Raw genomic sequence first — 23770 nt, 5'->3', positions numbered from 1 at the left:
TTTATTTTGCACCCCAAACCCCCAAAACATGTCTGTTTGCCGCCTGGACACGTCCCATGAGCACGCATGAGCACTGTTGTAATACTAGAGGTCAAGCAGTGGTTTACAATTATTATAAGTGTCTCAAGGAGATTAGGGCATCAGTTTTGTCATCAAGGTGATGACCTTCTTGTTGAGGGTTGTGTTAACATGGTAATAAGCTAGCAGTCATGTTATCAAGATTACTGATAGCACTGTGTATCTTAATAATGAGTTAATTTCAGAGAAAAACTTATGCTAACACGTTTATTTTTAAATTATAATTTACAGAGCACTACTGTTAATATTGTTAGTAAAGTCAAATACCCCTGCCGCAACAAACCTGCAGACTAAGTGAATTTCCATTTGCCTGATGGAATTTTCATTAAAATATCTCCTTAAAAAGACATATTCATTCCCTATCTAAATAACATTAGTTTAACGAGTACTTAGGTTTGCTGCTAAAGGGAAGGGAAAAGGCGTTTTTTGATCAAATGTTAATAGTATAGGATAAAATTAATTAATTTGCCAAATGTTATCGAAATACATCAATAAACAAGCAAACTACAATAGTTTATTTATAAGAATAAAATGGGAATTTTAAATTTACAGTTTACTTTTATTTTCTCCGTAACTGTTAAGCGAATAAAAACACATCAATATACTAAATTATTTATTTTTTAAGCTCTACAAAATTGTTTGGAAAGAAATTGCAAAATTTTATGTTTTTAGGGTCAAAAATATTTGACCAGTACATGGCGGCAGACCGGCAGCAGTGGAGGCAGCTTGTTGGCGAGGCCAAAAACCTTCTTAGGTTTGAGTGGCCAAGGAGTTCAGTTCAGTTCAGGGTCAAAAATAGGAAAAACCAATTTTTACCCCATAAAACCCCCTATAAACTCCGGTTCCCAAAATGGTTTGTGAATAAAAACCATCATTTAATTTTTACGTTAAAACACAGTGAAACCAACCAGACAAAAAAGTCATTTGGGGTCGGAGTTTAAAGTCTATACTTGTTCTAGTAAGTCTACCTGAGTATGAATGTTAATTTAACATTATATGATGTCAACTTAACATTATGTACTGTTGCGCTTTGGGGAGTTGAAAAGTGCACTTATTAAGGTTGACCTGTGTTATTGAGGGTCTTGTAAACAAGGTACAAGGTAATATACTGTAACAAAAGATTACTTAATCAATTCCTGCCAGACACCTAAAAACAAAAGATGTTTGGTCAGGACATGTTTCGGTCTTAGAACACCATTGTCAACTTCCGATTTTTGTTAAGTAGCTAAATTGGAATCCTTGTCATGAAGGATAAACACATTAACACATACAGTCAGACACTGTTTGTTCATTAGTTCATAAATAATGTTATGGTTATAACACTGAAACATGCCCTGGGTAAGCATAATGGGCGCATTCTGGGTACTGCCTCAAGGCAAGAGTCTTGGGATCCCAGAACGGTTAGTCACCGAATGGTGCTCATCGGATTGTAATTTACACATCAACCTACTATTTACTTAATAATATTAAAATTCAACAAACTTGCCCTCACAGAATAAGTTATTGATGTATTATTCACTTATTACCTAATTTAATCCATCAAACTGATAAACAATTGATCATTTATTCTATGGACCCGCCATCAGCCGTAGCTACAACAAAAAAACTCACCAATCAAAGGCCGCTGGTGTATATGAACCGTACAATTTCTCCGGTGCATGAATCTTGCACCGGTGGAGGAAAAAACAGGAAATAGCTGTCTGCCATGTTAACTCAACGGTCTACCTAAACAACACATTTTCTGCACCGGTCCTGTACCGCTACACCGGTTAGTGTTTCCAGAACGCGCTCATTGTTTTTGAAAAATCTGGTAGGAATCGCCTAAGTAATTTAATCTTACATTATCCAACAGCTCAGGAGCTAAAAACATGGACTTTAAATTTGAAAAATAAAATACTTCAACACACTGAAACATGACAGACATTTACTAAAATTATCTTCAGTTGATCCATAAGGATGATAAGACTATTTTGGAAAAAGGGGAATATAATCAACCAATGGTAGAATGTAGAATGCCCAATCAGCATATTACGTATTTTTGAACATTTTATTTCTGCTAATCAATGAATTGGTCATTTTAGGGTCTTGGAACATGTATTTGTTTGTTTATGGTACCCGAAAAAACAAATTGACAGCATGTTTGTAAGCTTAAGGCATTTTTATAAAAGGAAAAACTTATTTAATAAGCCTTACATTGTCATCTCAGAATTAAAACTGTAGCAGATCCCTTTCTTTGTTTGTAACAGTTGAAATCTTTCACAGCAGTCAAAGTTTTTTCCATTGAAACTACAATTGTGAAGAAGTTCTTTACAGCTTGCAATCATCTGTAACAAATTTATGCAAAAAAAATGCTGCACAAGACTGTAAGAGGTTGTTACAATTGTCATCATTCATATGTAGAATAGAATTTTAGAATTTTCAAGTAGCAAATTCAGTTACAAATTCTTGCTAGGGACACTTGTCGGCTTTAAGAAAGTCATTCCAAACTGTTCTCTTACGAAGGAACTAAAACCGACCCTCCCTCGCTGTCTCTGAAATTGTCGTCCTAACAAGCCAGGTGATGCTGTGATATAGTCCACTTTATTGGTTATTCTATTTGCAGTGTGAATAAACATTTCTTAATCATTATTCATTTTCCATAATATTGGTGCATTAGTGCATATAACACCCCATTTAGGCCTGTATACATAATACTCGCCTTTGGCTCGCTGGGGGCTCCGCCCCCAGGCCCCCTTTTTTTGTTGGGGATAAAAAGAAATGGGCCATGGCGCAAGACCTGCAATTGAGCCAAATTTCAGATCTTTAGCTAATCTAGAAGTGGGTAAAATTGATTTAGACCGATGCACCTGTAGGAATAACATCGGGGGATTCTAATTTTCGAGGGAGGGGGGGAGTTATATTTGTAAAATGTCAATTTTGAAAAGGGCGCAAGATCAACAATCATGCCAAATTTCAGATATCCAGTTAATCTAGAAATGGGTAAACGTGATTTAGACTTATGCACCTGTAAGAATAACATTAGGGGGGGGGGAGGATTCAATATTTGGGTGGGGGGTTGAAAATACGACGCCCCCAGGTCTCCTTTTTTGGTTGGGGGTAAATACAAATGGGCCATGGCGCAAGACCTACAATTGAGCCAAATTTCACATCTTTAGCTAATCTAGAATTGGTTAAAATTGATTTAGACCGATGCACCTGTAGGAATAATATTGGGGGGCCCCAAATTTTGACATTAAACCTAAGTTTTGGGGGTCAAGGAGTAAAGTTACGAAAAAACACGTAGTGTTTAAAATTTAAAGTTAAGTAAGGAGAATACAAAGCAATATTAATTTTTGCAAAAACAAATTATTTAAGTATGAAAAATGGCGAAAACCGGTAAAAATGTAAAGAAATTTACCAAATTTTGAAAGTAGGGCGTTTTTTGAAGGTTAAGGAGTGCGATTTCCGGGAAACACCTATTAAAGGTTTGTAGAAAATTTGATTCCCGTTCATGAAAATCCTTTCAAATATTTTCTATCTCTTACTGTTTTCGAGCTATAGGCGATTGAAAAAAAATGGGTTTTGTCGTTTTTAGAGGTCCGCCAGTTTGGATTTTTAAGGTGGGTAAAATTTAAAAATGGGACTTTTGCAAAATTTGCCATAAACTTATGATCCCTTACTACAATAGTACCAAATTCCAAGTCTCTAGCACGTTTCTAAACGATTCATATGACCATACCAAAGTCATTATATTTTAATCTTATTCTCCATAAGAATAACATGGGGCTCGTAAAAGTGGTAAAAAAACCTTCAAATTTTAAAAATTAAACCTAAGTTTTGGGGGTTAAGGAGTAAAGATACGATAAATTATTAAAGGAGTAGAATTTAAAGTAAGGAGAATACAAGAACCAAGGAGAATACAAAGCAATAATAATATTCGCGAAAAGTAATTATTTAAGTATGAAAAAATAGCGAAAACCGGTAAAATTTGGAAAGAAATTTATCAAATTTTTAAGGTATGGCGTTTTTTGAAGCTGAAGGAGTGCGATTTTTGGAAAACGCAAAATAGGGTTTTGTAGAAAATTTAATTTCCTTTCGCTAAGATTCTTTCAAATCCTTTCTATCTCTTACTGTTTTCGAGCTACATCCGATTAAAAAAACTTGTTTTTTCGTTTTCAGAGGTCCGCCATTTTGGATGTTGGGGGGGGGGTTAATATTAGAAAATGGGACTTTTGGGAATTTCACCGGTAATGTAAGATCCCATACTACAATACTACCAAGTTTCAAGTCTCTAGCACGTTTCTAATTGGTTCAGATGAGCATACTAAAGTCGGCATTTTTCAATGTTATTCTCCATAAGAATAACATGGGGCTCGTAAAAGTGGTAAAAAACCTTCAAATGTTGACATTAAACCTAAGTTTTGGGGGTTAAGGAGTAAAGTTACGAAAAAAGAAGTATTGTGTAAAATTTAAACTAAAGTAAGGAGAATACAAAGCAATAATAATATTTGCAAAAAGGAATGATTTAAGTATGAAAAAATAGCGAAAACCGGTAAAAAGTTGAAAGAAATTTACCAAATTTAGAAAGTAGGGAGTTTTTTGAACCCGAAAGAGTGCGATTTTCGGAAAACATCGAAAAGGGTTTTGTAGAAAATTTAATTCCTGTTCCTGGATATACTTTCAAATCTTTTCTAGCTCTTACTGTTTTCGAGCTAAATCCGTTTGAAGAAAACGTGTTTTATCGTTTTCAGAGGTCCGCCATTTTGGATTTTTGGGGGGGTTAAAATTTGAAAATGGGACTTTTGAAATTTTCACCATTACCTTATGATCCCTTACTACAATACTACCAAATTACAAGTCTCTAGCACATTTCTAAACGATTCATATGACCATACCAAAGTCATTATATTTCAATCTTATTCTCCATAAGAATAACACGGGGCTCGTAAAAGTGGCAAAAAACCTTCAAATTTTGAGATTAAAATTACGTTTTGGAGGTCAAGGAGTAAAGTTACGAAAAAACATGTGATAAGTAAAATTTAAAGTAAAGTAAGGAGAATACAAAGCAATACTAGTTTTTGAAAAAAAAAAATATTTAAGTATGAAAACATGGCGAAAACCGGTAAAAATGTAATAAAAATTTACCAAATTTTGAAAGTAGGGCGTTTTTTGAAGCTGAAGGAGTGCGATTTTTGGAAAACGCCTAAGAGGGTTTTGTAGAAAATTTAATTCCTGTTCCTGGATATACTGTCAAATCTTTTCTAGCTCTTACCGTTTTCGAGCTACATCCGGTTGAAAAAAAAGTGTTTTTTCGTTTTCAGAGGTCCGCCGTTTTGGATTTTTGGGTGGGTTAAAATTTGAAAATGGGACTTTTGCATATTCCACCGGTAATGTAAGATCTTTTACTACAATACTACGCAAATTTGAAGTCTCTAGCACGTTTCTAAGTGGTTCAGATGGGAACACGAAAGTCGGCCATTTTTAATGTTATTCCCCATAAGAATAACATGGGGGGGGGAATTCGAATTTTCGGGGGGGTTAAAATTTGAAAATGCGACTTTTTGGAATTTTATGGGTGGTTTGGGCACTAGACCTACAACCACCGAAAATTTCAAGTCTCTAGCTCATCTAGAAGTGGTCTAGAATTTGTATCCCCAGTCAGTTACACATCGGATTGTATAGTATTTAGACTCGCCTTGTGCTCGCTGGGGGCTCCGCCCCCAGGCCCCCTTTTAATAGTAGCCGTGATGAGAAATTGTCACGGGGGACAGGATGTTGTCCGGAAACATTTTTGCTTTTTGCGTAAAAGACGTAGTGATAACTTGGCAGTTGCGAAGTATTCCATAGAGGGGTTGTTTAGTGCAAACCAAACCAGTCTTGGCATGTTAGAGTCTCGATGTAGGGCCGGTGCTATGACGAATTAAATTTGCTAAGTCACAACCTCTAAAACTTTCTTCACATCAATAAGCATCGATATAAAGTCTTAGGAGTTAGAGTGAGGTAAAATAATATTTTTAAATAATCTTAAGCCCCCTTCGGGAGCGGGGGGTTGGTAAAAATTATCGACATGAAGAATGGACCCCTTGCGCAGTAAAAATCACCAAAAATAGGGAAAAAAGGTAAAATTTCAGGTTTAAACACGAATTTGGGGTGGAGATGGGAAAAAATTTAACTAAACGCATGGCTCAATCAAATCCTGGTTGAAGTTCGTTCGCTACGCTCACTCACCTTTAGGTTGGAGCTCGTTCGCTGCGCTCATTGGCCTTCTGGTTAGCTCGTTCGCTGCGCTCACTTGCCCTCAGCCTAGTTCGTTCGCTACGCTCACTCACTTTTCGGTTGGAGCTCGTTCGCTGCGCTCACTTGCCTTCAGGTTAGCTCGTTCGCTACGCTCACTCACCTTTAGGTTGGAACTCGTTCGCTGCGCTAACTTGCCTTCAGATTAGCTCGTTCGCTACGCTCACTCACATTTTGGTTTGAGCTCGTTCGCTGCGCTCACTTGCCTTCAGGTTAGCTCGTTCGCTACGCTCACTCACCTTTAGGTTGGAGCTCGTTCGCTGCGCTCACTTGCCTTTAGGTTAGCTCGTTCGCTACGCTCACTCACCTTTTGGTTGCAAATAAGCTATTGTCATAGATTTTAAAAAAATATTAGTGCTGCACCCTGTTGCTAATGGTAACATTTTGTTAATGGGGATGAAAGAGGGGGGGGGGTTAGAATGGTATTGGTCTAAATATCCATAATAATTTACCTCCTTACATTTTGATCTCGTTTGCGTGTATAAGCATGTTAATTTTCTATAAGGAATACGTTAAAAAAAGCGTTAAAAAGTACCTTTTTGAATAAAAACCCGCCATTTTAAATTTTTTAGTATGTTAAAATTATAGAAGGTCACTCAAGGGACTTTCTTTTCAACGTTAAGACCATAAAAAGTACAAATATATGTACGAAAAGTCGTTTTATAAATTAGAAACACCAAAAAATCAAGATTTTTTACAATTTTTCGAATTAGGGCGTTTTTTGAAGGTGAAGGAGTCAGATTTTCGATATGACCCCTTCTTGGAGAAAACTGTCTTGTAGAAAATTTAATTCTGAACCTACGATTTTCCCTCAAATCGATTCTAGCTCTTACCGTATTCAAGCTACAGCAGTTTAAAAAAAACATGTTTTTCCCAAAAAAAACTAGGGTTTTACGGGATTTCTTTTGGCGGGTTTCAGTTGGAAAAACTAAATTTTGGGACTCTCTGGGTGGTTTGGTACCCAGACGAACCTTTAAACAAAAATTTCAGCTCCCTAGCTACTCTAGAAGTGACAAAATTTTTTTTTCTGTCACCAAACGCCCATATTTCACCTACTGACGTTTACGTCTAGTTTGCCTGTCGACGCATGTTAATTCTCCATAAGAAATACATTAAAAAACAATCTTTTTTATTAAAAATCCGCCATTTTGAATTTTTTTTGTAGGTTAAAATTATTGAAGGTCACTCTAGGGACATTCCTTTAAATGTTGGGAGCATAAAAAGTAGAAATATATATACGAAAAGTCGTTTTAAAAATTAAAAACACGTAAAAAAATAGAGGATTTTCACAATTTTTGGAGTTAGAGCGTTTTTTGAAGGTGAAGGAGTGCGAATTTCGATATGACGCCTTCTCAGACAAAACTGTCTTGTAGAAAATTTAATTTCGAACTCACGAATTTTCCTCAAATCGATTCTAGCTCTTACGGTTTTCGAGCTAGAGCCGTTTTAAAAAAACATGTTTTTCCGAAAACCGAAATTTTTATGGATTTTTTTTGGGGGGGTAGAATTTTGAAAATGGGGTTTTTAAGGATATTACCGGTAATTTAAGATCCCATAGTACAATACTACGCAAATTCCAAGTCTCTAGCACGTTTCTAAACGGTTCAGATGAGCGTACGAAAATTGGTGTTTTTCAACGTTATTTCCCATAAGAATAACATGGGGGGGAAATCGTTAATTTAGGGGGGGTTGGAAGAGGAAAATGCCACTTTTAAGATTTTTCCCGGGGGTCTGGGCACTAGACCTTCAAAACACCGAAAATTTCACGTCTCTAGCTCATCTAGAAGTGCCCAAACATTAGTATACGTTACTAGTTACACATCCGGCTGTATAATATAAAGGTTGGGACTCGCCTTGTGCTCGCTGGGGGCTCCGCCCCCAGGCCCCCTTTTAATAGTAGCCGTGATGAGAAATGTTCACGGGGGACAGGATGTTGTCCGGAAACATTTTTGCGTAAAAGACGTAGTGATAACTTGGCAGTTGCGAAGTATTCCATAGGGGGGTTGTTTAGTGCAAACCAAACCAGTCTTGGCATGTTAGAGTCTCGATGTAGGGCCGGTGCTATTATGAATTAAATTTGCTAAGTCACAACCTCTAAAACTTTCTTCACATCAATAAGCATCGATATAAAGTCTTAGGAGTAAGAGTGAGGTAAAATAATATTTTAAAATAATCTTAGGCCCCCTTCGGGGGTGGGGGGTTGGTAAAAATTATCGACATGAAGAATGGATCCCTTGCGCAGTAAAAATCACCAAAAATAGGGAAAAAAGGTAAAATTTCAGGTTTAAACACGAATTTGGGGTGGAGATGGGAAAAAAATTAAACTAAACGCATGGCTCAATCATATCCTGGTTGAAGTTCGTTCGCTACGCTCACTCACCTTTAGGTTAGCTCGTTCGCTGCGCTCACTTGCCTTCAGGTTAGTTCGTTCGCTACGCTAACTCACTTTTAGGTTGGAGCTCGTTCGCTGCGCTCACTTGCCTTCAGGTTAGCTCGTTCGCTACGCTCACTCACTTTTAGGTTGGAGCTCGTTCGCTGCGCTCACTTGCCTCCAGGTTAGCTCGTTCGCTACGCTCACTCACCTTTAGGTTGGAGCTCGTTCGCTGCGCTCACTTGCCTTCAGGTTAGCTCGTTCGCTACGCTCACTCACCTTTTGGCTGCAAATTGGCTATTGTCATGAATTTAAAAAAATTTAATGGGGATGAAAGAGAGGGGGTTGGAATGGGATTGGAATACGTTAAGAAATCGTTAAAAACTACATGTTTGATTGAAAACCCGCCATTTTTAATTTTTTTAGTGCGTTCAAATTATAGAATGTCACTCAAGGGACTTTGTTTTCAACGTTAGGTCCCTAAAAAGTACAAATATATGTACGAAAAGTCATTTTAAAAATTAAAAACACTTAAAAAATCAAGAGTTTTTAAAATTTTTGGAAGTAAGGCGTTTTTTTAAGGTGAAGGAGTCAGATTTTCGATATGACCCCTTCTTCGATAAAACTGTCTTGTAGAAAATTTAATTCTGAACCTACGATTTTCCCTCAAATCGTTTCTAGCTCTTACCGTTTTCGAGCTACAGCAGTTTTAAAAAAACATGTTTTTCCCAAAAAAACTAGGGTTTTAAAGGATTTCTTTTGGTGGGTTTCAGTTGGAAAAACTAAATTTTGGGACTTTCTGGGTGGTTTGGTACCCTAACAAACTTTTACAAAAAATTTCAGCTCCGTAGCTACTCTAGAAGTGACAAAAATGCTTATTCTGTCGCCAAACGCCCATATTTCACCTACTCACGTTTACTTCTAGTTTGCTTGTCGTTACATGTTAGTTTTCCATAAGAAATACGTTAAAAAACGAACTTTTTAATCGAAAATCCGCCATTTTGAATTTTTTGTAGTAGGTTTAAGTTATAGAAGGTCACTCTAGAGACTTTCCTTTCAACGTTGGGAGCATAAAAAGTATAAATATATGTGCGAAAAGTCGTTTTAAAAATTAAAAACGCTTAAAAAAATAAAGAATTTTTACAATTTTTGGAAGTAGAGCGTTTTTTGAAGGTAAAGGAGTGCGATTTTCGAGAAACGCTTAATAGTGTCTTGTAGAAAATTTAATTCCAAACTCACGATTTTTCCTTAAATCGAATCTAGCTCTTACCGTTTTCGAGCTACAGCTGTTTTAAAAAAACATGTTTTTCCCAAAATAGGGCGTTTTTAATGGAATTTTTTTTGGGGGGTTGCATTTTGAAAATGTAACTTTTTGGGATTTTGCTGGTTGTCTGGGACCCATACGGACCTCCACAAAAAATTTCAGCTTCCTAGCTATTCTAGAAGTGCCCAAAGATTTGTATACCTGATGAATCAGTCAGTCAGTCAGTTACACAAGCGGCTGTATATAATATAGACTCGCCTTGTGCTCGCTGGGGGCTCCGCCCCCAGGCCCCCTTTTTTGGTTGGGGGTCAGTGGGAATGTTCCTCGGGGGACAGAATTTTGTTTAGGAATATTTTCTGCGTTTTAATATAATGATTACTTTGCAGTTGCTAGGTAATTTTTAAAGAGTATGTTTAAGGGGGTGATTAAACAAGCCCAAAAATATTAAAGTCTCGATGTGTGTTTGGTGCTCTAATACAAAAATTTTCTAAGGCATTTACTGTAAACCTATATTTAGCTACAATTATATAACGTCACAATACAAAGCGATTGAGGAGGTAACAATATTTACTCCGCCCCAGGCCCCCTTTTAATAGTAGCCGTGATAATTTCAGGTTTAAACACCAATTCGGGGTGGAGATGGGAAAAAAATTAAACTAAACGCATGGCTCAATCAAATCCTGGTTGAAGTTCGTTCGCTACGCTCACTCACCTTTAGGTTGGAGCTCGTTCGCTACGCTCACTTGCCTTCAGGTCAGCTCGTTCGCTACGCTCACTCACTTTAAGGTTGGAGCTCGTTCGCTGCGCTCACTTGCCTTCGGGTTAGCTCGTTCGCTACGCTCACTCACCTTTAGGTTGGAGCTCGTTCGCTGTGCTCACTTGCCTTCAGGTTAGCTCGTTCGCTACGCTCACTCACTTTTAGGTTGGAGCTCGTTCGCTACGCTCACTTGCCTTCAGGTTAGCTCGTTCGCTACGCTCACTCACTTTTAAGTTGGAGCTCGTTCGCTACGCTCACTCACTTTTAGGTTGGAGCTCGTTCGCTACGCTCACTTGCCTTCAGGTTAGCTCGTTCGCTACGCTCACTCACCTTTTGGTTCCAAATTAGCTACTGTCATAAATTTAAAAATTTTAATGGGGATGAAAGAGAGGGGGTTGGAATGGGATTGGAATACGTTAAAAAAAACGTTAAAAATACCTTTTTGAATGAAAACCCGCCATTTTAAATTTTTTAGTACGTTGAAATTATAGAAGGTCACTCAAGGAACTTTCTTTTTAACGTTAAGACCATAAAAAGTACAAATATATGTACAAAAAGTCGTTTTATTAATTAAAAACACAAAAAAATTCAAGGATTTTCACAATTTTTGGAAGTAGAGCGTTTTTTGAAGGTGTAGGAGTAAGATTTTCGATATGACTCCTTCTTTGAGAAAACTGTCTTGTAGAAAATTTAATTCTGAACCTACGATTTTCCCTCAAATCGTTTCTAGCTCTTACCGTATTCGAGCTACAGCAGTTTAAAAAAAACGTGTTTTTCCCCAAAAAACTAGGGTTTTACGGAATTACTTTTGGCGGGTTTCAGTTGGAAAAACCAAATTTTGGGATCTTCTGGGTGGTTTGGTACCCAGACAAACTTTTACAAAAAATTTCAGCTCCGTAGCTACTCTAGAAGTGACAAAAATGCTTTTTCTGTCGCCAAACGCCCATATTTCACCTACTCACGTTTACTTCTAGTTTGCTTGTCGTTACATGTTAATTTTCCATAAGAAATACGTTAAAAAACGAACTTTTTAATCGAAAATCCGCCATTTTGAATTTTTTTTAGTAGGTTTAAGTCATAGAAGGTCACTCTAGGGACTTTCCTTTCAACGTTGGGAGCATAAAAAGTAGAAATATATGTGCGAAAAGTCGTTTTAAAAATTAAAAACGCTTAAAAAAATAAAGAATTTTTACAATTTTTGGAAGTAGAGCGTTTTTTGAAGGTAAAGGAGTGCGATTTTCGAAAAACGCTTAATAGTGTCTTGTAGAAAATTTAATTCCAAACTCACGATTTTTCCTCAAATCGAATCTAGCTCTTACCGTTTTCGAGCCACAGCTGTTTTAAAAAAACGTGTTTTTCCCAAAAATGGTCGTTTTTAATGGAATTTTTTTGGGGGGGTTGTAATTTGAAAATGTAACTTTTTGGGATTTTCCTGGTGGTCTGGGACCTAGACGGACCTCCACAAAAAATTTCAGCTTCCTAGCTATTCTAGAAGTGCCCAAAGATTTGTATACCTGATGAATCAGTCAGTCAGTCAGTTACACAAGGGGCTGTATATAATATAGACTCGCCTTGTGCTCGCTGGGGGCTCAGCCCCCAGGCCCCCTTTTAATAGTAGCCGTGATGAGAAATTGTCACGGGGGACAGGATGTTGTCCGGAAACATTTTTGCTTTTTGCGTAAAAGACGTAGTGATAACTTGGCAGTTGCGAAGTATTCCATAGGGGGGTTGTTTAGTGCAAACCAAACCAGTCTTGACATGTTAGAGTCTCGATGTAAGGCCGGTGCTATGATGAATTAAATTTGCTAAGTCACAACCTCTAAAACCTTCTTCACATCAATAAGCATCGATATAAAGTCTTAGGAGTTAGAGTGAGGTAAATATTTTAAAATAATCTTAGGCCCCCTTCGGGGGCGGGGGGTTGGTAAAAATTATCGGCATGAAGAAAGGACCCCTTGCGCAGTCAAAATCACGAAAAATAGGGAAAATAAGGTAAAATTTAAGGTTTAAACACGAATTTGGGGTGGAGATGGGAAAAAAATTTAACTAAACGCATGGCTCAATCAAATCCTGGTTGAAGTTCGTTCGCTACGCTCACTCACCTTTAGGTTGGAGCTCGTTCGCTGCGCTCACTTGCCTTCAGGTTAGCTCGTTCGCTACGCTCACTCACCTTTAGGTTGGAGAAACGCATGGCTCAATCAAATCCTGGTTGAAGTTCGTTCGCTACGCTCACTCACCTTTGGGTTGGAGCTCGTTCGCTGCGCTCACTTGCCTTCAGGTTAGCTCGTTCGCTACGCTCACTCACCTTAAGGTTGGAGCTCGTTCGCTACGCTCACTTGCCTTCAGGTTAGCTCGTTCGCTACGCTCACTCACCTTTTGGTTGCAAATTAGCTATTGTCATGAATTTAAAAATTTTAATGGGGATGAAAGAGAGGGGGTTGGAATGGGATTGGAATACGTTAAAAAAATCTTTAAAAACTCCCTTCTTGATTGAAACCCCGCCATTTTAAATTTTTTTTAGTACGTTCAAATAATAGAAGGTCACTCAAGGGACTTTGTTTTCAACGTTGGGACCAGGCCCCCTTTTTTGGTTGGGGGTCAGTGGGAATGTTCCTCGGGGGACAGAATTTTGTTTAGGAATATTTTCTGCGTTTTAATATAATGATTACTTTGCAGTTGCTAGGTAATTCTTAAAGTGTATGTTTAAGGGGGTGATTAAACAAGCCCAAAAATATTAAAGTCTCGATGTGTGTTTGGTGCTCTAATACAAAAATTTTCTAAGGCATTTACTGTAAACTTATATTTAGCCACAATTATATAACGTCACAATACAAAGGGATTGAGGAGGTAACAATATTTACTCCGCCCCAGGCCCCCTTTTAATAGTAGCCGTGATAATTTCAGGTTTAAACACGAATTCGGGGTGGAGATGAGAAAAAAATTAAACTAAACGCATGGCTCAATCAAATCCTGGTTGAAGTTCGTTCGCTACGCTCACTCACCTTTAGGTTGGAGCTCGTTCGCTCCGCTCACTTGCCTTCAGGTCAGCTCGTTCGCTACGCTCACTCACTTTAAGGTTGGAGCTCGTTCGCTGTTGGAGCTCGTTCGCTGTGCTCACTTGCCTTCAGGTTAGCTCGTTCGCTACGCTCACTCACCTTTAGGTTGGAGCTCGTTCGCTGCGCTCACTTGCCTTCAGGTTAGCTCGTTCGCTACGCTCACTCACTTTTAAGTTGGAGCTCGTTCGCTACGCTCACTCACTTTTAGGTTGGAGCTCGTTTGCTACGCTCACTCACCTTTTGGTTGCAAATTAGCTATTGTCATAAATTTAAAAATTGTAATGGGGATGAAAGAGAGGGGGTTGGAATGGGATTGGAATACGTTAAAAAAAACGTTAAAAATACCTTTTTGAATGAAAACCCGCCATTTTAAATTTTTTAGTACGTTGAAATTATAGAAGGTCACTCAAGGAACTTTCTTTTTAACGTTAAGACCATAAAAAGTACAAATATATGTACGAAAAGTCGTTATATTAATTAAAAACACCAAAAAATTCAAGGATTTTCACAATTTTTGGAAGTAGAGCGTTTTTTGAAGCTGTAGGAGTAAGATTTTCGATATGACTCCTTCTTTGAGAAAACTGTCTTGTAGAAAATTTAATTCTGAACCTACGATTTCCCTCAAATCGTTTCTAGCTCTTACCGTATTCGAGCTACAGCAGTTTTAAAAAAACGTGTTTTTCCCCAAAAAACTAGGGTTTTACGGAATTACTTTTGGCGGGTTTCAGTTGGAAAACCCAAATTTTGGGATCTTCTGGGTGGTTTGGTACCCAGACAAACCTTTACACAAAATCTCAGCTCCGTAGCTACTCTAGAAGTGACAAAAATGCTTTTTCTGTCGCCAAACACCCATATTTCACCTACTCACGTTTACTTCTAGTTTGCTTGTCGTCACATGTTAATTTTCCATAAGAAATACGTTAAAAAACGAACTTTTTAATCGAAAATCCGCCATTTTGAATTTTTTTTTGTAGGTTTAAGTTATAGAAGGTCACTCTAGGGACTTTCCTTTCAACGTTGGGAGCATAAAAAGTATAAATATATGTGCGAAAAGTCGTTTTAAAAATTAAAAACGCTTAAAAAAATAAAGAATTTTTACAATTTTTGGAAGTAGAGCGTTTTTTGAAGGTAAAGGAGTGCGATTTTCGAAAAACGCTTAATAGTGTCTTGTAAAAAATTTAATTCCAAACTCACGATTTTTCCTCAAATCGAATCTAGCTCTTACCGTTTTCGGGCTACAGCTGTTTTAAAAAAACGTGTTTTTCCAAAAAATAGTCGTTTTTAATGGAATTTTTTTGGGGGGGTTGTAATTTGAAAATGTAACTTTTTGGGATTTTCCTGGCGGTCTGGGACCTAAACGGACCTCCACAAAAAATTTCAGCTTCCTAGCTATTCTAGAAGTGCCCAAAGATTTGTATACCTGATGAATCAGTCAGTCAGTCAGTTACACAAGCGGCTGTATATAATATAGACTCGCCTTGTGCTCGCTGGGGGCTCCGCCCCCAGGCCCCCTTTTAATAGTAGCCGTGATGAGAAATTGTCACGGGGGACAGGATGTTGTCCGGAAACATTTTTGCGTAAAAGACGTAGTGATAACTTTGCAGTTGCGAAGTATTTCATAGAGGGGTTGTTAAGTGCAAACCAAACCAGTCTTGACATGTTAGAGTCTCGATGTAGGGCCGGTGCTATGATAAATTAAATTTGCTAAGTCACAACCTCTAAAACTTTCTTCACATCAATAAGCATCGATATAAAGTCTTAGGAGTTAGAGTGAGGTAAAATGGCTCAATCAAATCCTGGTTGAAGTTCGTTCGCTACGCTCACTCACCTTTAGCTTGGAGCTCGTTCGCTGCGCTCACTTGCCTTCAGGTTAGCTCGTTCGCTACGCTCACTCACCTTTAGATTGGAGCTCGTTCGCTGCGCTCACTTGCCTTCAGGTTAGCTCGTTCGCTACGCTCACTCACTTTTAGGTTGAAGCTCGTTCGCTGCGCTCACTTGCCTTCAGGTTAGCTCGTTCGCTACGCTCACTCACCTTTAGGTTGGAGCTCGTTCGCTGCGCTCACTTGCCTTCAGGTAAGCTCGTTCGCTACGCTCACTCACTTTTAGGTTGGAGCTCGTTCGCTGCGCTCACTTGCCTTCAGGGTAGTTCGTTCGCTACGCTCACTCACCTTTAGGTTGGAGCTCGTTCGCTGCGCTCACTTGCCTTCGGGTTAGCTCGTTCGCTACGCTCACTCGCCTTTTAATTCACCTACTTACATTTAGATTTCGTTTGTGTGTATAAGCATGTTAATTTTCTACAAGGAATACGTTAAAAAAAGAGTTAAAAACTACCTTTTTGATTGAAAATCTGCCATTTTAAATTTTTTAGTACGTCGAAATTATAGACGGTGACTCAAGGGACTTTCTTTTCAACGTTAATACCATAAAAAGTACAAATATATGTACGAAAATCCGTTTGATAAATTAAAAACATCAAAGAAATCAAGAATTTTAACAATTTTTGGAAGTAGAGCGTTTTTTGAAGGTCAAGGAGTAAGATTTTCGATGTGACCCCTTCTTTGAGAAAACTGTCTTGTAGAAAATTTAATTCTGAACCTACGATTTTCCCTCAAATCGTTTCTAGCTCTTACCGTATTCGAGCTACAGTAGTTTTTAAAAAACATGTTTTTCCCAAAAAAACTAGGGTTTAACGGGATTTCTTTTGGCGGGATTCAGTTGGAAAAACTAAATTTTGGGACTCTCTGGGTGGTTTGGTACCCAGACAAACCTTCACAAAAAATGTCAGCCCCGTAGATACTCTAGAAGTGACAAAAATGCTTTTTTCTGTTGCCAAACGCCCATATTTCACCTACTGACGTTTACTTCTAGTTTGCTTGTCGTTGCATGTTAATTCTCCATAAGAAATACGTTAAAAACGATCTTTTTTTATTGAAAAACCGCCATTTTGAATTTTTATTCGTAGGTTAAAATATAGAAGGTCACTCTAGGGACATTCCTTTCAACGTTGGGAGCATAAAAAGTAGAAATATATGTGCGAAATGTCGTTTTAAAAATTAAAAACACTAAAAAAAATCGAGAATTTTCACAATTTTTGGAAGTAGAGCGTTTTTTGAAGGTGAAGGAGTGCGAATTTCGATATGACGACTTCTCTGATAAAACTGTCTTGTAGAAAATTTAATTTCAAACTCACGATTTTTCCTCAAATCGATTCTAGCTCTTACCTTTTTCGAGCTACAGCTGTTTTAAAAAAAACATGTTTTTCCCAAAAAAGGGCGTTTTTAATGGAATTTTTTTGGGGGGGTTGCAATTTAAAAATGTAACTTTTTGGGATTTTCCTGGTGGTCTGGGACCCATACGGACCTCCACCGAAAATTTCAGCTCCCTAGCTACTCTAGAAGTGCCCAATCTTTAGTATACCTGATCAGTGAGTCAGTCAGTTACACATGCGGTTGTATATTAATATGGACTCGCCTTTGGCTCGCTGGGGGCTCCGCCCCCAGGCCCCCTTTTAATAGTAGCCGTGATGAGAAATTGTCACGGGGGACAGGATGTTGTCCGGAAACATTTTTGCTTTTTGCGTAAAAGACGTAGTGATAACTTGGCAGTTGCGAAGTATTCCATAGGGGGGTTGTTTAGTGCAAACCAAACCAGTCTTGGCATGTTAGAGTCTCGATGTAGGGCCGGTGCTATGATGAATTAAATTTGCTAAGTCACAACCCTAAAACTTTCTTCACATCAATAAGCATCGATATAAAGTCTTAGGAGTTAGAGTGAGGTAAAATAATATTTTAAGATAATCTTAGGCCCCCTTCGGGGGCGGGGGGTTGGTAAAAATTATCGGCATGAAGAATGGACCCCTTGCGCAGTAAAAATCACCAAAATAGGGAAAATAAGGTAAATTTTCAGGTTTAAACGAATTTGGAGTGGAGATGGGAAAAAAATTAAACTAAACGCATGGCTCAATCAAATCCTGGTTGAAGTTCGTTCGCTACGCTCACTCACCTTTAGGTTGGAGCTCGTTCGCTGCGCTCACTTGCCTTCAGGTAAGCTCGTTCGCTACGCTCACTCACCTTTAGGTTGGAGCTCGTTCGCTGCGCTCACTTGCCTTCAGGTTAGCTCGTTCGCTACGCTCACTCACTTTTAGGTTGGAGCTCGTTCGCTGCGCTCACTTGCCTTCAGGTTAGCTCGTTCGCTACGCTCACTCACTTTTAGGTTGGAGCTCGTTCGCTACGCTCACTTGCCTTCAGGTTAGTTCGTTCGCTACGCTCACTCACCTTTTGGTTGCAAATTAGCTATTGTCATAAATTTAAAAATTTTAATGGGGATGAAAGAGAAGGGGGGTTGGAATGGGATTGGAATACGTTAAAAAAACGTTAAAAATAACTTTTTGAATGAAAACCCGCCATTTTAAATTTTTTAGTACGTTGAAATTATAGAAGGTCACTCAAGGAACTTTCTTTTTAACGTTAAGACCATAAAAAGTACAAATATATGTACGAAAAGTCGTTTTATTAATTAAAATCACCAAAAAATTCAAGGATTTTCACAATTTTTGGAAGTAGAGCGTTTTTTGAAGGTGTAGGAGTAAGATTTTCGATATGACTCCTTCTATGAGAAAACTGTCTTGTAGAAAATTTAATTCTGAACCTACGATTTTCCCTCAAATCGTTTCCAGCTCTTACCGTATTCGAGCTACAGCAGTTTAAAAAAAACCTATTTTTCCCCAAAAAAAACTAGGGTTTTACGGAATTACTTTTGGCGGGTTTCAGTTGGAAAAACCAAATTTTGGGATCTTCTGGTAGGTTTGGTACTTTGAACCGCAGGGGGCTCACGCTTGCGTGGGTTCGTGGCCTGGGCGACCACGCGGACCCTAGCTCTCCCAGAGGGGAGGTAACTGCCCGGTGTCAGACCCGGCACTTCAGGTAGACCACAGTTATGGACGACTGGTAAGCGCCAGCCCCTTAGGGGGAGCCTCCAGTGACATTCCCTCCATTCAGGGTGGGGGGGGTGTTTAGCTCTCAGTGACGCCGTTAATTCCGCCTCTCCTCAACTACCTGTAACTGTGGTTGTGACTGAGTCCTACCTGTTGTGTTCGACTGACATTTTGTGAGGCATATCCTCGACTTTGGAAGTAGCCTCGTCCTGGGAGGTGAAATACCTAGCCCCCAGAGGGGAGGTAAATGCTCCGTGTTGGTATCGGCATTTCAAGTTGGCCACAGACATGGTCGACTGGGCATCGGGTCCCAGTGACATTCCTTTATCCAGGATGGAGGGGTGTTTAGCTCTAGGAGAGATGGAAGTACATCATAATCTCTAACCTACCTGTGTCTGTGGTACTTTGGGCTTCGGCCTGCTTGTGGTGTGCGACCAGCATTCAGTGGGCAAATCCTCGACTTTGGAAGTAACCTTTCCTGGAGGTGAAAACGGGCAAGTACCCGCAGCTCACGGGGACACTCAAGGGCAACGTAACTTTCCGCAGTGTGAGGGCAACGGTTTGTAGGTACTTATGCAAACCTATCCCTGTCTCTGAGCACGGACGGTATGGTTATCTTGAGTGTGGGGGGTTCTTCCCGGAACCTCAATTGAGTCAAGGGTGTCGCCACCTCTGGTGGATAGGTTCATCCGGGTGGGTCCCACTTCTATACCTGCCTCCTTTTGGGAAACCCTGATGGCCTGGCAGTGATGTTGGGTCTGACGGGCAAACGAAGTAGATCGGGTGCTGGGTCCGAGCCCGCCAGGGGTATCTGGGGATCTATCGCTCTGGATATCTCTGGTTCCCAGCAATGGGTCAGGCCTCGATCGGGCAGCGGTGTAAATGGGAGGTTGGGGTTCCCCCCGTCAGCGTGCTGATGGTCCCCTTCCTCCTGGCTATTGATGGCGGGTTCTGCCTGTCAGGGATGAGATAGGTCCCGAGTGTTGCTTGCACTAAATGCGTCGGGGCGCTCTACTATGGACCTCTAGGTTCCGACCTAGTGGAACCCAGGTGGAGTGACGCTTAAACAAGCAGCCGGAATCCCTGGTTAGGATTGAGGGGCAACCCTCTTTCCGAAGGGTCTGCTTCGGCAGCCGGCGAGCCTGATGACCTTAAGTCATCCGCCCATGATGTGCTAAAGGTTGATGCGTAAGCTTCGGCCTACATCATGGGGCCCGGGTATGTCCTGAAGGATAGGTACCGGGTAAGCAGTCAGGGGGCTTCGGCTCTCATGACAACAAATAATAATAATAATAATAATAATAATAATAATAATAATAGGTTTGGTACCCAGACAAACCTTTACACGAAATCTCAGCTCCGTAGCTACTCTAGAAGTGACAAAAATGCTTTTTCTGTCGCCAAACGCCCATATTTCACCTACTCACGTTTACTTCTAGTTTGCTTGTCGTTACATGTTAATTTTCCATAAGAAATACGTTAAAAAACGAACTTTTTAATAGAAAATCCGCCATTTTGAATTTTTTTTAGTAGGTTTAAGTTATAGAAGGTCACTCTAGGGACTTTCCTTTCAACGTTAGGAGCATAAAAAGTAGAAATATATGTGCAAAAAGTCGTTTTAAAAATTAAAAACGCTTAAAAAAATAAAGAATTTTTACAATTTTTGGAAGTAGAGCGTTTTTTGAAGGTAAAGGAGTGCGATTTTCGAAAAACGCTTAATGGTGTCTTGTAGAAAATTTAATTCCAAACTCACGATTTTTCCTCAAATCGAATCTAGCTCTTACCGTTTTCGGGCTACAGCTGTTTTAAAAAAAGTGTTTTTCCAAAAAAATATTCGTTTTTAATGGAATTTTTTTGGGGGGGTTGTAATTTGAAAATGTAACTTTTTGAGATTTTCCTGGTGGTCTGGGACCTAGACGGACCTCCACAAAAAATTTCAGCTTCCTAGCTATTCTAGAAGTGCCCAAAGATTTGTATACCTGATGAATCAGTGAGTCAGTCAGTTACACAAGCGGCTGTATATAATATAGACTCGCCTTGTGCTCGCTGGGGGCTCCGCCCCCAGGCCCCCTTTTAATAGTAGCCGTGATGAGAAATGTTCACGGGGGACAGGATGTTGTCCGGAAACATTTTTGCGTAAAAGACGTAGTGATAACTTGGCAGTTGCGAAGTATTCTATAGAGGGGTTGTTAAGTGCAAACCAAACCAGTCTTGACATGTTAGTGTCTCGATGTAGGGCCGGTGCTATGATAAATTAAATTTGCTAAGTCACAACCTCAAAAAACTTTCTTCACATCAATAAGCATCGATATAAAATCTTAGGAGTTAGAGTGATGTAAAATAATATTTTAAAATAATCTTAGGGGCGGGGGTTGGTGAAAATTATCGGCATGAAGAATGGACCCCTTGCGCAGTCAAAATCACGAAAAATAGGGAAAATAAGGTAAAATTTAAGGTTTAAACACGAATTTGGGGTGGAGATGGGAAAAAAATTAAACTAAACGCATGGCTCAACCAAATCCTGGTTGAAGTTCGTTCGCTACGCTCACTCACCTTTAGGTTGGAGCTCGTTCGCTGCGCTCACTTGCCTTCAAGTTAGCTCGTTCGCTACGCTCACTCACCTTCAGGTTAGCTCGTTCGCTACGCTCACTCACCTTTAGGTTGGAGCTCGTTCGCTGCGCTCACTTGCCTTCAGGTTAGCTCGTTCGCTACGCTCACTCACCTTTAGGTTGAAGTTCGTTCGCTACGCTCACTCACCTGTAGGTTGGAGCTCGTTCGCTGCGCTCACTTGCCTTCAGGTTAGCTCGTTCGCTTCGCTCACTCACCTTTAGGTTGGAGCTCGTTCGCTGTGCTCACTTGCCTTCAGGTTAGCTCGTTCGCTACGCTCACTCACCTTTTGGTTGCAAATTAGCTATTGTCATGAATTTAAAAATTTTAATGGGGATGAAAGAGAGGGGGTTGGAATGGGATTGGAATACGTTAAAAAAATCTTTAAAAACTCCCTTCTTGATTGAAACCCCGCCATTTTTAATTTTTTAGTACGTTCAAATTATAGAAGGTCACTCAAGGGACTTTGTTTTCAACGTTGGGACCATAAAAGGTACAAATATATGTACGAAAATAAAAACACTTAAAAAATCAAGAGTTTTTACAATTTTTGGAAGTAGGGCGTTATTTGAAGGTGAAGGAGTCAGATTTTCGATATGACCCCTTCTTTGAGAAAACTGTCTTGTAGAAAATTTGATTCTGAACCTACGATTTTCCCTCAAATCGTTTCTAGCTCTTACCGTTTTCGAGCTACAGCAGTTTTAAAAAAACATGTTTTTCCCAAAAAAACTAGGGTTTTAAAGGATTTCTTTTGGTGGGTTTCAGTTGGAAAAACTAAATTTTGGGACTTTCTGGGTGGGTTGGTACCCAGACAAACTTTTACAAAAAATTTCAGCTCCGTAGCTACTCTAGAAGTGACAATAATGCTTTTTCTGTCGCCAAACGCCCATATTTCACCTACTCACGTTTACTTCTAGTTTGCTTGTCGTAGCATGTTAATTCTCCATAAGAAACACATTAAAAAAACGATCTTTTTGATTGAAAATCCGCCATTTTGAATTTTTTTTGTAGGTTAAAATTATGGAAGGTCACTCTAGGGACATTCCTTTCAACGTTGGGAGCATTAAAAGTAGAAATATATGTGCGAAAAGTCATTTTAAAAATTAAAAACACTTAAAAAAATCAAGAATTTTTACAATTTTTGGAAGTAGGGCGTTTTTTGAAGGTAAAGGAGTGCGATTTTCGAAAAACGCTTAATAGTGTCTTGTAGAAAATTTAATTCCAAACTCACGATTTTTCCTCAATTCGATTCTAGCTCTTACCGTTTTCGAGCTACAGCCGTTTTAAAAAACGTGTTTTCCCCAAAAAAGGGAGTTTTTAATGGAATTTTTTTTGGGGGGGTTGCATTTTGAAAATGTAACTTTTTGGGATTTTGCTGGTGCTTTGGGACCTAGACGGACCTCCAAAAAAAATTTCAGCTTCCTAGCTATTCTAGAAGTGCCCAAACATTTGTATACCTGATGAATCAGTCAGTCCTACAGTAAGTAACTTACATCAAGTGCAAGCTGGTGAAATCCTGAAGTTGGTGTTAACTTAGGAAATATGCTGTTACACTTTCTGCACAAGAGATTTCTTGGTTTTACGAGTCCAAGGACAAAATCAAGCTCGTCTTTGGTGTTCAAATGAAGCGAAGAACTATAAAAATAATTTTAACTTGGTCATAGTGGTTAAAAATAATAATAAAATAATGGACATATAGGTTAAAAATATAGTATTAAAAATAATTAAAAAAGAATGCACTGCTTATGTTCCTTTGTTTTGAGAAAATTATGTGGCATTTATCAGTGCCAATTTGGTAAAAAGCACCTTATAAAAAGCACCATTATTGAAGTGTGAATATAAGTATGGATCTGAGAAGTCCATTGCATTTACATCAAGATCACTACTTAAACAGCATGAATGATTTTAATATTGAAATTAGTTTAAAATTTAAGTACCTAATGTTTAAAAGACATTTACTGAATTTTTTTTGACTTGTTTTTAATGGATTCATTTTTCTTCTTCTTTACCTATTCAAAAACCTGCCATGAGGAAGAAATGCAACATAATCCAAATGCACCAGTCGCTGCTGGTCTTTAACCAGTGCAAAAATAAGCTACCATACAATAAAAATAGGTTTACATTGGGTTGGTATAACGTATTCATCATTTCCTCCAGGATTAATTTTTGACAAGACAAAAAAAATAGGTTTACATACCTCAATTACATCCATCAATCACAATTTTTAGTGTTGGCGACTAGTTTCGAAACAACACAGTTTCATTGTCAACTGTTCAGCAGTATGTAAACCTATTTTTATATTGTCAAAAATCAATCCTGGAGGCAATGATGAATACATTATACCAACGCAATGTATAAAAACGCACATGTGGCCCTTACAGCGGGAATTCAAGCAGTCAAGCACTCTGTATAGAGTAATATAGAGTACTAG

Source organism: Macrosteles quadrilineatus, unplaced genomic scaffold (assembly GCF_028750875.1).
Source record: "Macrosteles quadrilineatus isolate MER2022 unplaced genomic scaffold, UCM_ALF_1.0 Scaffold_9__3_contigs__length_116548681, whole genome shotgun sequence".
Lineage (NCBI taxonomy): Eukaryota > Metazoa > Arthropoda > Insecta > Hemiptera > Cicadellidae > Macrosteles > Macrosteles quadrilineatus.
Note: the sequence above shows the minus strand (reverse complement) of the source record.